Source organism: Pongo pygmaeus, chromosome 4, assembly GCF_028885625.2.
Source record: "Pongo pygmaeus isolate AG05252 chromosome 4, NHGRI_mPonPyg2-v2.0_pri, whole genome shotgun sequence".
In the NCBI taxonomy this organism is placed as follows: Eukaryota; Metazoa; Chordata; class Mammalia; order Primates; family Hominidae; genus Pongo; species Pongo pygmaeus.
The window spans coordinates 143,701,232-143,714,225 of record NC_072377.2 but is presented as its reverse complement, the minus strand read 5'-3'; the positions used below and the strand labels follow the sequence as shown (position 1 = coordinate 143,714,225).

At 45.9% G+C, this 12,994-nt stretch overlaps 1 protein-coding gene across 4 annotated transcripts in view; it reads left to right on the top strand.

Annotated features, from left to right (window-relative positions):
- Window positions 1–1,596: 1,596 nt before the first annotated feature.
- The window catches only part of SIL1 (SIL1 nucleotide exchange factor), a 234,978-nt gene continuing 223,580 nt past the window's right edge, over window positions 1,597–12,994 (top strand). The window contains exons 1-3 of one of the 4 annotated variants that reach the window (XM_054488876.2): window positions 1,918–2,255; window positions 3,360–3,439; window positions 3,538–3,625. The gene's annotated coding sequence lies outside the window, so the exon portion shown is untranslated. Of the gene's footprint in view, window positions 1,796–1,917; window positions 2,256–3,359; window positions 3,440–3,537; window positions 3,626–12,994 lie in introns of those variants that run through there. The other 3 variants (XM_063665528.1, XM_054488874.2, XM_054488875.2) reach the window with 3 other exon arrangements.

Below are 12,994 nucleotides of genomic sequence, written 5' to 3'. Positions count from 1 at the left end.
GGCCCAGTTCTTCTCACTGGTCTCCTGGGTGTTCCAGGGGAAAAGTGAGCTGTTCTCTTTCCAAATCAGGCCCTAGGTGTTTTATCTAGACCTTTCTCATAAACTGGCACTATTCACTGAACTACTGCCCAGGGGCTTGTTCTCCCTTCCCATACTAGTAACCAAGGTTTGCTCAGTGGCTATGAAGTCAGTTTCCCATCTGCTTGAAGTAAACATAATCAAGAAGGTAAATCGTCTGCTAGAAGCTCATAGAGTACATGGAAAAGGGAAGGGAAGTCCAGAAATAGGTTGTTTGCTATTGGGAAATACTTGCCATTTGGGGAGGTAACTGTCTGGATTACTGTTTTCTCCACTCATGAATGACCAGGAATCACTGTGTGGGGGCTCTGAGGGCAGGAGGGGGCAGTCATTTTTACTCATCAGGTTAAGCATGTCTAGGCAAGGGGAAGGTCTAAAAGTGGAATAGTGGAAAGAGAACAGGGCATTGGAGACACCTAAATCTAGCTTTAACTCCCAGTTCTATCACTTCCTGACTGTATGACTTTGTATAACTCCTTTAGCCTCTTTGAGCGTCAGCTTCCCCATTTATAAAAACGGGATGACCATTCTGCTCAGAGGACGTTGTAAGTAAATATAATATATATGCAGCACCTGGCACAGAAAGTATGATATTCACTGGTACAGCAGAATTACAACTGCGTTGACACCAGCCTGGGCAACATAGCGAGACCCTGTCTGTAAAAAAAAAAAAAAAAAATTAGCCTGGCAACGGTGGCACGCACCTGTGGTCCCAGCTACTGGAGGCTGAGAGGGAGGATCCCTTGAGCCTGGGAGGTCAAGGCTGTGATAAGCCAAGATCGTGCCACTGCACTCCAGCCTGGGGGACACAGATTCTGTCTTTAAAAAATCAGAATCACAAGTGACCTTTATTTTATTAGATTTTGAGACAGAGTTTCACTCTGTCACCCAGGCTGGAGTGTAGTGGCATGATTTTAGCTCACTGCAACCTCTGCCTCGTGGGTTCAGGCGATTCTCCTGCCTCAGCCTCCCAAGTAGTTGCGATTACAGGCGCCCGCCACCACGCTTGGCTAATTTTTGTATATTTAGTAGAGACGGGGTTTCACCATGTTGGCCAGGCTGGTCTTGAACTCCTGGCCTCAAGCGATCTGCCCGCCTGGGCCTCCCAAAGTGCTGGGATTACAGGTGTGAGCCACCACGCCCGGCCGCCTGATGCTATTTTTAAAATAACTGGTCCTTGTAAAAAATCTACGCAAGTATATAAAGTGAGTGACTTAAAGGTGTCCTATTTTGCATGAATTTGCGAGAAATTTTATTGCTGGAGACTCTCGGCTTCTGTCCCAAACTGAGTCACAAGAACTTGATTTATTTTTACTCCGCACCCCTCTGATTGCTTTCTGAGGGTCCTTCCGCCAGAAATAATTACACTGTTGGAAAATCAGACAGGAAACTTCGCAGTTCCAGCCTGGAAGCAGAAGCAGGCGTGGAGGTATCCCTTCAGCCCTCCCTCCCCAGGCGGAGGGGCACGGGGGCAGCTCGTGCAAGAATCTGCAGGGGGCGGGGGTAGGGGCGGGGCTCCCACCTCGGTGCAGGGCAGGGGGAGCGCTGCGCGCTGTTCTGGCGGCCCGCGATTGGGCGAGGCCGCGAGCAACGTAACAGCTGCCAGCTCACGGGCTCAGACGGTCGCGGCCGCGTTTGCGCAGGGGGAGCTGGTCGCCGCTGCGGCCGCCTGGAATTGTGGGAGTTGTGTCTGCCACTCGGCTGCCGGAAGCCGAAGGTAGGGGCGGTGAGGGCCGCCCGGCCCTGGAGCTGGGCGGGGGGCTCAGGGCGCTTCCTGGGCCTCCTCTTGCCGGCGGCCTCGGCGCCTTCCCAGCAGTGTTCTCGGGACCCACACATCCTCACTACTGTCTCCAAAGCGGGACGTCCAAGTGGGCCCGGGGCTCCCTGCCGAAGGCCCACCTTTCTTATCTTTCCCACTCAGAATGTCTCCATTCACTTCTTTATTGGCAGGAGATGAGGCCGTGGAAATTCGAGATTGGCTTTGGCTCCGCACCTGTTTTTAGTGCCCTTGCCGTTTCATTCTCCCAGCCTAAGTTTCCGTATCTGTCCGAAGAAGGGGTGGCTTGGTGTTGATCTCCGAGACCCTTGTGTCTCTTCCCATGTGGAATTATTGTTACTCTCTTATTGCTTGTTTTTCTTTGTCCTGGAAAATTTGCCTTTAGAGGTTACAGACATTGGTTAGTGTTCTCTCTCAGATCGTCTAGGGGGTTTGTGCATAAGCCTTGGGCTCCATTCCCTGGGATTTCCGATAAGATGGTGCGTGGGCAGCTGTACCCCAGGGGGTTCTCATTCAGGTGGTCCCGGAATCCTGGCTTTGAAAATCCCTGCTTCAGAAGTCAGGAGAGAATGACTTGACATATGAGCCCCTGGAATGGGGCTCTGAGTGGGAAAAGCTAGGAATCAGGAAATGCTAACACCTGTGAGGCTGGGGCTTTCTTTGCACCGGAGGAATTAGAATGCCATTTGATGTCTTTTAAAAATATTTGACTACCTATATATGTAAGATCAGTTTTCTAGTATTTTTAAATGCCTGGCTTCGATTAAAGTTCAGTTGGCTTTCCCACCTCAATAAACCTAAATAAAAACATAAACTGATCTGAGAGATGGGGCGGGGGTTAAGTTAACCCAAACTAAGTAGACAGGAGGAGAATGCAACTTACATATTTGCTAAGAGAAGAAAGTGATGTGTTTATAAACAGTTTTTTTTTGTTGTTTTTTTTTTTGAGGCGGAGTTTCGCTCTTGTTTCTCAGGCTGGAGTGCAATGGTGCCATCTCGACTCACAGCAACCTCCGCCTCCCAGGTTCAAGCGATTCTCCTGCCTCAGCTTCCCGAGTAGCTGGGATTACAGGCATGCACCACCGTGCTCGGCTAATTTTCTATTTTTAATAGAGACGGGGTTTCTCCATGTTGATCAGGCTGGTCTCGAACTCCCGACCTCAGGTGATCCGTCTGCCTCGGCCTCCCAACGTGCTGGGATTACAGGCATGAGCCACCTCGCCTGGCATATAAACAGGTTTTTTTTTGACATTGTGAAAGATATTTTGTTGTGTTTGTCTTTTCTGCTCTCACCCCACCCAAGTTTTTTTCTTTTTTGATAAAAGTATAGCCAGATTTGGGGATTGGGTAGGATTTTGATGGGAGCCAGAGTGTAACGATATTGGGATTGATATTTGTATAACATGGGTCAGAACTTGGTCTGTGGTTTTGAGAACATGGCTCTCGGGTTTTTAAGATGGTGTTACCACACCACATTTATTTCCCCTTTCTTTCATTTGTTTAGTGAATTTAATCTGCTCATGAATACATGTGCTGTTTTAATGAAATTGGCAATAGAAGAGACTTTCTGCTCCCATTTTACAGGTGATGGAAATTTTAGTAGGGATGTGGCAGTCCAGGAATGAAAAGTTCCCTAGTACTTTGATTCCCACTTACTTCCTCTTCCCTGCTGTTTTCTGAAGGCCAGCTATTACTTCTCTACTGAGGCCAACTGTGAGCTCTGGTGTGTTTCATTGGCAGGAGAAGAGGCTAATTAAGTGAAACTGAAAGGTAACAAAATGGATTTTAAAATAACTGACATGTGGGAACTTAATCCACCAATGAATGTTCTCCTTTAGGGTGATGTGTGCAGGTGTAGGTGGTGGGAGTTGAGGATGGCGTGCCTAAGTGATGTGGCTGTTGTCCAAGGCAGTTTTGAAAATCCACCTCTGGAATTGTTTTCAGAGACCTTTTTGAACCATATGAGAGATCAGTTTCTTTAATATATTAAACCATACTGTATTATTATTATTATTATTATTATTATTTTTGAGATGGGGTCTCACACTGTGGCTTAGGCCAGAGTGCAGTGGCATAATCATAGCTCACTGCAACCTTGAACTCCTGGGCTTAAGTAATACTCTCACTAAAGCCTCCTGAGTAGTTGGGACTACAGGGGCACACCACCAGGCCCAGCTAATTTTGTAATTTTAATTTTTGTAGAGACAGGGTCTCGCTGTGTTGCCCAGGCTGTTTTTGAATTCCTGGCCTCAAGCGCTGCTTCTGTCTTGGCCTCCTAAAATGTTGAGATTACAGGCGTGAGCCACTGCACACAGCCTATATATATTTAACCCCGAATGGCATGGGTAAGCAACCTTGTCACCTGCCTTGTCTTCAGATGAGTTAACAGTTCTTATGAAGTGGAAATAACAGATTTTTGGAGGGTGGTGAACGTGAGTTTTAATTCTGAGTCTACCACTTATTAGCCACATAACCTTGGATAAGTTACTTCACCTCTGGGGCTCAATGTACCACTACATAACAGTGGGAATAGGGCCGGGCGTGGTGGCTCATGCCTGTAATCCCAGCACTTTGGGAGGCCAAGGTGGGCGGATCACGAGGTCAGGAGATCGAGACCATCCTGGCTAACACGGTGAAACCCCGTCTCTACTAAAAATACAAAAAATTAGCCGGGCGAGGTGGTGGGCACCTGTAGTCCCAGCTACTTGGGAGGCTGAGGCAGAAGAATGGTGTGAACCTGGGAAGCGGAGCTTGCAGTGAGCTGAGATCACACCATTGCACTCCAGCCTGGGCAACAGAGCGAGACTCTGTCTAAAAAAAAAAAAACTGGGAATAATATTTACTTTGAAGGGTGGTTAAATGACATATTACACATGAAAGCTCTTGGGACATAGGAATGCAATAAATGTTTTCACCCTCAAAGAATGAAGATTTGCCGTTAATGAGAATATTCAAAACAACATGAGTGTCTCTGGCCGGGTGAGGTGGCTCACACCTGTAATCCCAGCACTTTGGGAGGCTGAGGCAGGTGGAGTTCACCTGAGGTCGGGAGTTCAAGACCAGCCTGACCAACATGGAGAAACCCCATCTCTACTAAAAATACAAAATTAGCCGGGCGTGGAGGTGCATGCCTGTAATCCCAGCTACTCGGGAGGCTGAGGCAGGAGAATCACTTGAACTCGGGAGGCGGAGGTTGCAATGAGCCGAGATCATTGTGCCATTGCACTCCAGCCTGGGTGATAGAGTGAGAGACTCTGTCTCAAAAAAAAAAAAAGGCTCTTAAAGGAAGTTGTAACTTTTTCGAAATAGGTGGATTCTCTTTTTCACATACTTGTGGATTCATACTCTGACCTGCTCAGCCTCCCCCTGTCTTTCTTCATTCATTTTCTATCCTTTCCTAAGTGAAGTTTTGCTGCAGAGGCTGTCTGCCAGTCTCTTGTAGTAAGCCTCTTTTCAGGAGAGCTAATCTGAACTCTCTTACAATGCTAGTCCCTTGGTCGCTATTCCTAGGGATTTTTTTCTGGGGGCTCCAGATGGTGCTTGGATCACGCTCTGTAGCACAGCCATCTCTAACTCCTGGATTTGGTGTCAATTTGGAGACCGATCCTGTGGAGCTAATCTCTCTTTCTGAGCAAGGATGAATACTTTATCCTTTTCTGAGTCGGCCTTAAACTGCAAACCTTAGTCTTCTACAGCAGAGAGCCTTGTATTTTAATTATACGTAGACTAAAGAGGGAATAGCCTGCCCTTTTCTTTTCTTCCTTTACTTTCACCAAGGATTTCACTGCTGAGTAGGGGAGTAGGAGAATAGCCTGTTGCCATTCAGAGTGAGGCTTTGGGTAACCCCTGATTCCTAGCATAAGCAGTAACTGAGTTCATCTTTGGGACAAAAACCTTGTAAAAGATTCGGGCTGCTCAGACACATGTGGAGAACCTCATGGAATTTTCCTAGCTTGTGAGGAGTTTACACCTGGCATTCTTACTTTTGCAAATTTCTACCCAGAATCCATTAGCAACAAAACATGTTCAGCCTAGACTTGTAGTTCCTTCAGGTTCCACCAGGCAGCTGTAAGACAAGGGTGTGATTGTGCTGGCTGGCCATGTCTGCCTTCATCCTCCTAATACTGCCCTTGGCTTTGGTATTGAGAAGGAAGTGGCATAATCAATTCATGAGTAACATTCTCTGCCAAAGTAGAAGTCAGGGGCAGAGAGTTGTGAGCATAGGACTAGACAAACGGAAAGAGCCAGCCTTTCCTCAGGAATGCTGCTAAAGTGCTGTGAATCCGTGACAACCACTGTGTTTCTTGGTGTCACCTCATTTGTGAAATGGGAATGCCTTCATTGATCTCTCTCTTGAGAAGAGTGGACCACCATGCCAGTTTGCCCAGGACAGAGGGATATCCATATGTGGGACTTTTAGTGCCAAAAGTAGGAAAGTCCAGGGCAAACCAGGGCAAGTTAGTTACCCTACCCATGACCATTATACAAATTAATGAACACTCTGTCCTTAGGGTTCGCCTAAGACTCAACCTTTGGGTTCATCTAATTATTTTTCAACCTTCTGTTCATTATCATATTTTGAGACTTTTTTTCCCTTAATTGTCTACTCCCCCAGTGGAATTTTTTTTTGAGAGGGAGTCTCACTCTGTCACCCAGGCTGGAATGCAGTGGTGTGATCTCTGCTCACTGTGGCCTCTGCCTCCTGGATTCAAGTGATTCTTGTGCTTCAGCCTCCTGAGTAACTGGGATTATAGGCGCCCACCACCATGCCCAACTAATTTTTGTGTTTTTAGTAGAGATGGGGTTTTGCCATGTTGGCCAGGTTGGTCTTGAACTCCTGGCCTCAAGTGATCTGCCCACCTCAGTCTCCCAAAGTGCTGGGATTACAGGCATGAGCCATCATGCCCAGCTATCCCCAATGGAATTTTAATACCACAGATGTACTGTGTATCTGTTTTTGTATTGTGGCCCTTTGGATGGCCACAAACCATTGTAATATTTAACTTTTTTTCCCCCAAGAATCAATTTTCACCCCTTCTGGGCTGATACTGCACTCATTGAGAATGCATGGTCTTATCTGATATTCTTTCTTTAATATAGTCATCAAGGCCAGTTTTTTATCCAGAAGAAACAACTAGTACCACAAGCTTTTTCGTTTCCTTTCCTTTTTTTTTTTTTTTGAGACTGAGTTTCGCTCTTGTTGCCCAGGCTGGAGTGCAATGGCGTGATCTTGGCTCACTGCAACCTCTGCCTCCTGGGTTCAAGTGATTCTCCTGCCTCAGCCTCCTGAGTAGCTGGTACTACAGGCATGTGCCACCACACCTGGCTAATTTTTTTTTTTTGGTAGAGATAGTCTCACTGTGTTGCTCAGGCTGGTCTTGAACTCCTAGGCTCAAGCATTTCTCCTGCCTTGGTCTCCCAAAGTGCTGGGATTATTAAGCATGAACCACCACACCCAGCCAAGTTTATCTTTATTGTTTTAATTTTCTTCCAGTCTTTGAATTTTGAGGTGGTCCATTTACCATCTGCTTCTCTGATGCGTCTTGAACCTTCCATCTTCACAGCTGGGGCTGCTGTGTTGGCCCAGGTGTCCCCAGACTGGACATTGGAACCTTTGGGAAGAGTCTGATGTTTGGCCCTTGTCACATTTCACATTTCACATCTACAGAGAAACAGGGAGGGGTATGTTTCTGAGGTCTGCTCACACGCTATGTTGTGACTGAGGAAGTTCTTGATCATCCCTTTTGGTTACCACTTATCATCACTGGCAGAACAACATCAAAGTGGTCAGTGAACTGATCTCCACATCTGGCTACTTCCATCTCTGCAAGTAGTTTGCTCCTTCAGTCTTGTGATGGGAGAGATCTAGAAACTGGAAGAATAATCTGAGATACATCCTAAAGTTCTGGTGAGGAAAGCTAATGCCAATGGACTTTTTTTTTTTGAGATGGGGTCTTGCTATGTTGCCCAGGCTGGTCTTGAACTCCTGGGCTCAATCAGTCCTTCCACCTCAACCTCCTGAGTAGCTGGGATTGCATGCATGTACCACCATGCCTCACTCACCAGTGGATTTTTTTTTTTTTTTTTTTTTGAGACAGCATCTTGCTCTGTTGCCCAGGCTGGAGTGCAGTGTTGCGATCTCGGCTCACTGCAACCTCTGCCTCCCAGGTTCAAGTGATTCTCCTGCTTCAGCCTTCCGAGTAGCTGGGACTACAGGCACCTGCCACCACGCCTGGCTACTTTTTGTATTTTTAGTAGAGATGGGATTTCACCGTGTTGGCCAGGCTGTTCTCAAACTCCTGACCTCAAGATCTGCTGGCCTCGGCCTTCCAAAGTGCTAGGATTACAGGCGTGAGCCACTGTGCCTGGCCCTTTTTAAGAGGGTCTCACTCTGTTGCCCATGCTGGAGTGTAGTGGTGTGATCATAGCTCATTGCAACCTCTAACTCCTCGACTCAAGTGATCCTCCCACCTCAGCCTCCCAAGTGGCTAGGACCATGGGTGTGCACCACCATGCCTGGCTAATTTAATTTTTTTTTTTTTTTTTTTAAAGAGACAGGGTCTTGCTTGCAACATTGCCCAGGCTGATCTTAAATTCCTGGCCTCAAGTGATGCCCTACCTTGGCCTTCTAGAGCACTGGGATTACAAGTGTGAGCCACCATGCCCAGCTGTACCAGTGGGCTTTTAAATGGACATTTCTTTACCTCTGGGGATAGTCTCGTTTCTGTGAGGCTCCCAAGGGGACAGCAGCCATCTGACCAAACTAGAAAACTAGCAGGCTTCAGCCCAGTGGAATAACATAAAGTAGGACAATCGATACAGACAACATTGATTGGTCATGCTTTGAGTGCTGTGGATAGTGTGTATTGGAAGCTTAAGGGGCCAGCTCGTAAGTAGTAAGTAGGTATTTAAGGTTGCTTTTTTTTTTTTTTTTGAGATGGAGTCTCACTGAAACCTCTGCCTCCCAGGTTCAAGTGATTCTTGTGCCTCAGCCTCCTGAGCAGCTGGGATTACAGGTGCTTGCCACCATGGCCGGCTAATTTTTGTATTTGTAGTAGCGATGGGGTTTTGCCATGTTGGCCAGGCTGGTCTTGAACTCCTGACGTTAGGTAATCTGCTCACCCCGGCTTCCCAAAGTGCTGGGATTACAGGCGTGAGCCACTGTCTCTGGCCTAAGGTTGCTTCTTGTTTTTCCCCACACCCCATCTCATACTCATGGGGAGTTGGGTTTGACTGTATTCTTGAAGTTAAGTCTCCTTCCTTGGACCCAGCTGCTAAAGTCTAAAATGATTGTGTTTTGGGCTGGAAGATATTATAGAGATCTTTATTTCCTTGCAAACATCAGGGCTGGCTGTTTGTGGTACTGTGGATGAGTGAAGAGTCAGGAGATACACTTCTAGTTCTGTTACTGCACAATGCCTCCATTTTGCATTTGATAGGTTTTTATTTTTCTAACAACAAAAACTGAGCCCCAGAGAAGTGAAGTGGGCCACCTAATGGTAGGATCTTTTTTAGGCCACCCACATAATAGTGGGACTCTAGTGTTGGAGCTGGGACACAAGCTAGGGGTCTTACAAAGTGTGGCCATAGAAGTTGTTAGAATTGTTTAAAGCATTGTAAAGATGCAGGATGCTTTTGCAGTTAAAAGTCTCCTGGGAAGGAGGAGCCCCTGTCTCCACTTACTGCCTTGTGCATGATCTTATACCCTCATGGTTGAAGATTTTTGCTGTCGTGCTGTTTTTCCTCCTACTCATGTCGAAATGTGTTTTCTCTTGCTCTTACCTCAGAGGAAATGAATTTGAAGTCTTCCTTCGTATTAGAAACAAATAGTGCTCAGGCCAGACTTGTGCGTTTCTGTAAAGAATGAGGCCAGATGTAACAGTGGACCTTATCTGGTGATCCAAGCAAACCTTCAATACATCTCTAAGAGAAAGAGAGAAGGAATGAGTGTATGTCAGAGTAGTTTAAACACACTTTGGAGTCAGACTCACTTGTATTTACGTTCTAATATCTACTTACTAGTTGTCAGATTGTAAGTTACTTATTTTCTCTAAGCCTTAGTTTTATGATCTGTTGAATGGGAATAGTAATATGTATTTTTATAGCTATCTTAAGAATTCAGAGAATAGATATGGTGCTTCCTCTGGCACAATGTAAAACAGCAGTCCCCAACCTTTTTGGCACTAGGGACTAGTTTCGTGGAAGACTATTTTTCCATGGACTGGGGGATGTGGGGGATGGTTTGGGGATGATTCAAGCGCATTTTATTTATTGTGTACTTTATTTATATTATTATTATTATTTTTGAGATAGAGTCTCACTCCATCACCCAGGCTGGAGTTCAGTGGCACAATCTTGGCTCACTGCAACCTCTGCCTCCCAGGTTCAAGCAATTCTCCTGCCTCAGCTTCCTGAGTAGGTGAGATTACAGATGTGCACCACCACACCCGCTAATTTTTGTATTTTTAGTAGAGTTGAGGTTTCACCATGTTGATCAGGCTGGTCTTGAACTCCTGACCTCAGGTAATCCACCTGCCTTGGCCTCCCAAAATGCTGGGATTACAGGCGTCATGCCTAACCTATTTCTATTATTATTACATTATAGTATGTAATGAAATATACAACTCACCATAATGTAGACTTAGTGGGAGCCCTGAGCTTGTTTTCCTGCAACTAGACGGTCCCATCTGGGGGTGATGGGAGACAGTGACAGATCATCAGGCATTAGATTCTCATAAGGAGTGTTCAACCTAGATCCCTTGCATGCACAGTTCACAATAGAGTTTGTGCTCCTATGAGAATCTAATGCTGCCACTGATCTGACAGGAGGCGGTGCTCAGGCGTTAATGCAAGCGATGGGGAGCAGCTATAAATACAGATGAAGCTTTGCTCACTCACTCACTGCTCACCTCCTTGGATGGGTTTCTGATAGGCTACAGACTAGTATCGGGGGTTTGGGACCCCTGATGTAAATGCTCTGTGTTGTCATCATTATTGACAACAATAGTTTCCAGTTTCTGAGCCACGTCTTAGTTTCAGGATAGGTTATGCTGACCAAGCAAGTTTTATCTTAACCATCACCTCATTGTTGTCTTAGTTGGTTGGTATTTATATTATTTATATCAATAGTTATAGGTAGTTCGTGCTGAATAACTAAAAGTTATGGGTAGCAAGGAGCTTTGCTGCTTCTCTGCCATCTCCTTCTTTACTCAGCTTAGTGCTTATCTTTCTCAGGTTCTCTCTCATCAGGTGCTCAAGCCAGCAGGCCTTGTTTCGGGGGCAGTGTCTGACGTGGCGATTTTATTGGAGTAGGGCTGGCTAGTCCAGAGCCTGCCTGGTCCCTCAGATAGTGTGTTCTCCTTATCTCTTGCTTTCTGCTCTTCAGCCAGACATGAAGCAATTAGCTCATCAAGGGAATGTTGACTTTTGTCACTGCTTTCCTCTGATTTGTATGCTCATTTCTGGTCCTTGTGCAAAGTCACGGAGGCACAGTCACATACACTGACCCAGATTTTGTGCTCAAGTTGACTGTCTCTCTCTTTGAGATGTACAACTGGTTCCATGTAGCAAGGGAGTGAGGAAAAAGCCCCTGGAGCCAATCCCATTATTTTGATCTCAAGCTGAGTTTTAAAAAAAAATCCAGGCACTATGACTATAGACCATGCCTTACTTCTCTGTATGAAACAAATAAGGTAAAAAAACTCACTATTTGGAGGGAAGGCCAATCTAAATTGGTAAACAATAGGAATTAGTACATTCAAGAAAATGCCATTGTCTTTTTCTTTTTAGCGAGCCTCTGCAGTATCTTTTTTACCTAGTTTTGTTGCTTCTCCTGTTTCCTGTGACTGTGCTCCAGAATTATTACAGAAGCGCCCTCTTATTTCTTGCTTTTGCTTCCTCCAGGACACTATATACCACTGCCACTTTGGGTCTTCCTATATATTGTGCTTATCAGAGAATACTTATGCTTGGAAGCTGTATTAGTCTGTTCTCATACTGTTATAAACAAATACCTGAGAATGGGTAATTTATAAAGAAAAAAGTTTTAATTAGCTCATGGTTCTGCAAGCTGTACAGGCTTCTGCTTCTGGGAAGGCTTCAGGAAACTTACCATCATGGCGGAAGGTGAAGGGGAAGCTGGCATGTCTTACATGTCTGGAGCAGGAGAAAGAGAGCAAGGGGGACATGCTGCACATTTTTAAACAGCCAGATCCTGTGAGAATTCACTTTTGTGAAAACAGCAAGGGGGAAATCCGCCCCTATGACTTAGTCACCTCCCACTAGGCCCCTTCTCCAATATTGGGGATTACAATTTGATATGAGATTTGGGTGGGGACACAAATTCAAACCATATCAGAAGCCTTCAATGGCACCCACTAGCTCCTGAATAAATTCCAAATGTATCAGGTTGTCTTGGTGTTCCAAGCCTATTGCAGTGTATACCCATCCTACCATTTTAGTTAATATGTCCCATACCATCACCCACGTGTACCCCTTGCTCCTGATGAACTGATCCATGTGGTCCTCTGAGTATGCCTCATGTTTGTGTCTCTGCCAGTTCTTTTGCCCAGAGTACTCTCTCCTTAGTTTCCTACTATTTTTTTTTTTTTGAGATGGAGTCTTGCTCTGTTGCCCCAGGCTGGAGTGGAGTGGCACAATCTCGGCTCATTGCAACCTCTGCCTCCCGGGTTCCAGTGATACTCCTGCCTCAGCCTCCCGAGTAGCTGGGACTACAGGCATGTACCACCACACCTGGCTAATTTTTGTAATTTTAGTAGAGACGGGGTTTCACCATGTTGGCCAGGCTGGCCTCGAGCTCCTGACCTTGTGATCCACCCGCCTCGGCATCCCAAAGTGCTGGGATTACAGGCGTGAACCACTGCACCCAGCCAGTTCCCTACTTTATGCTGCAGAGCTGCCACCTTCAGTGAGCCTTACCTGATGTGTCCTTATCTGTATCCCCATTGCAACACCTTTATTATAGAATTCAGCACACTTTTATTATGGTATGATGTTTGTCTCTTTTTATATGAGCTTCTCAAGGATATGGGTTGTGATTTAATGTGTCTCTTAGCATAATGCTGAGTGTAATATGGATACCATAAATGGTTGTTGAATGGATGTTTACATGAAAACTTA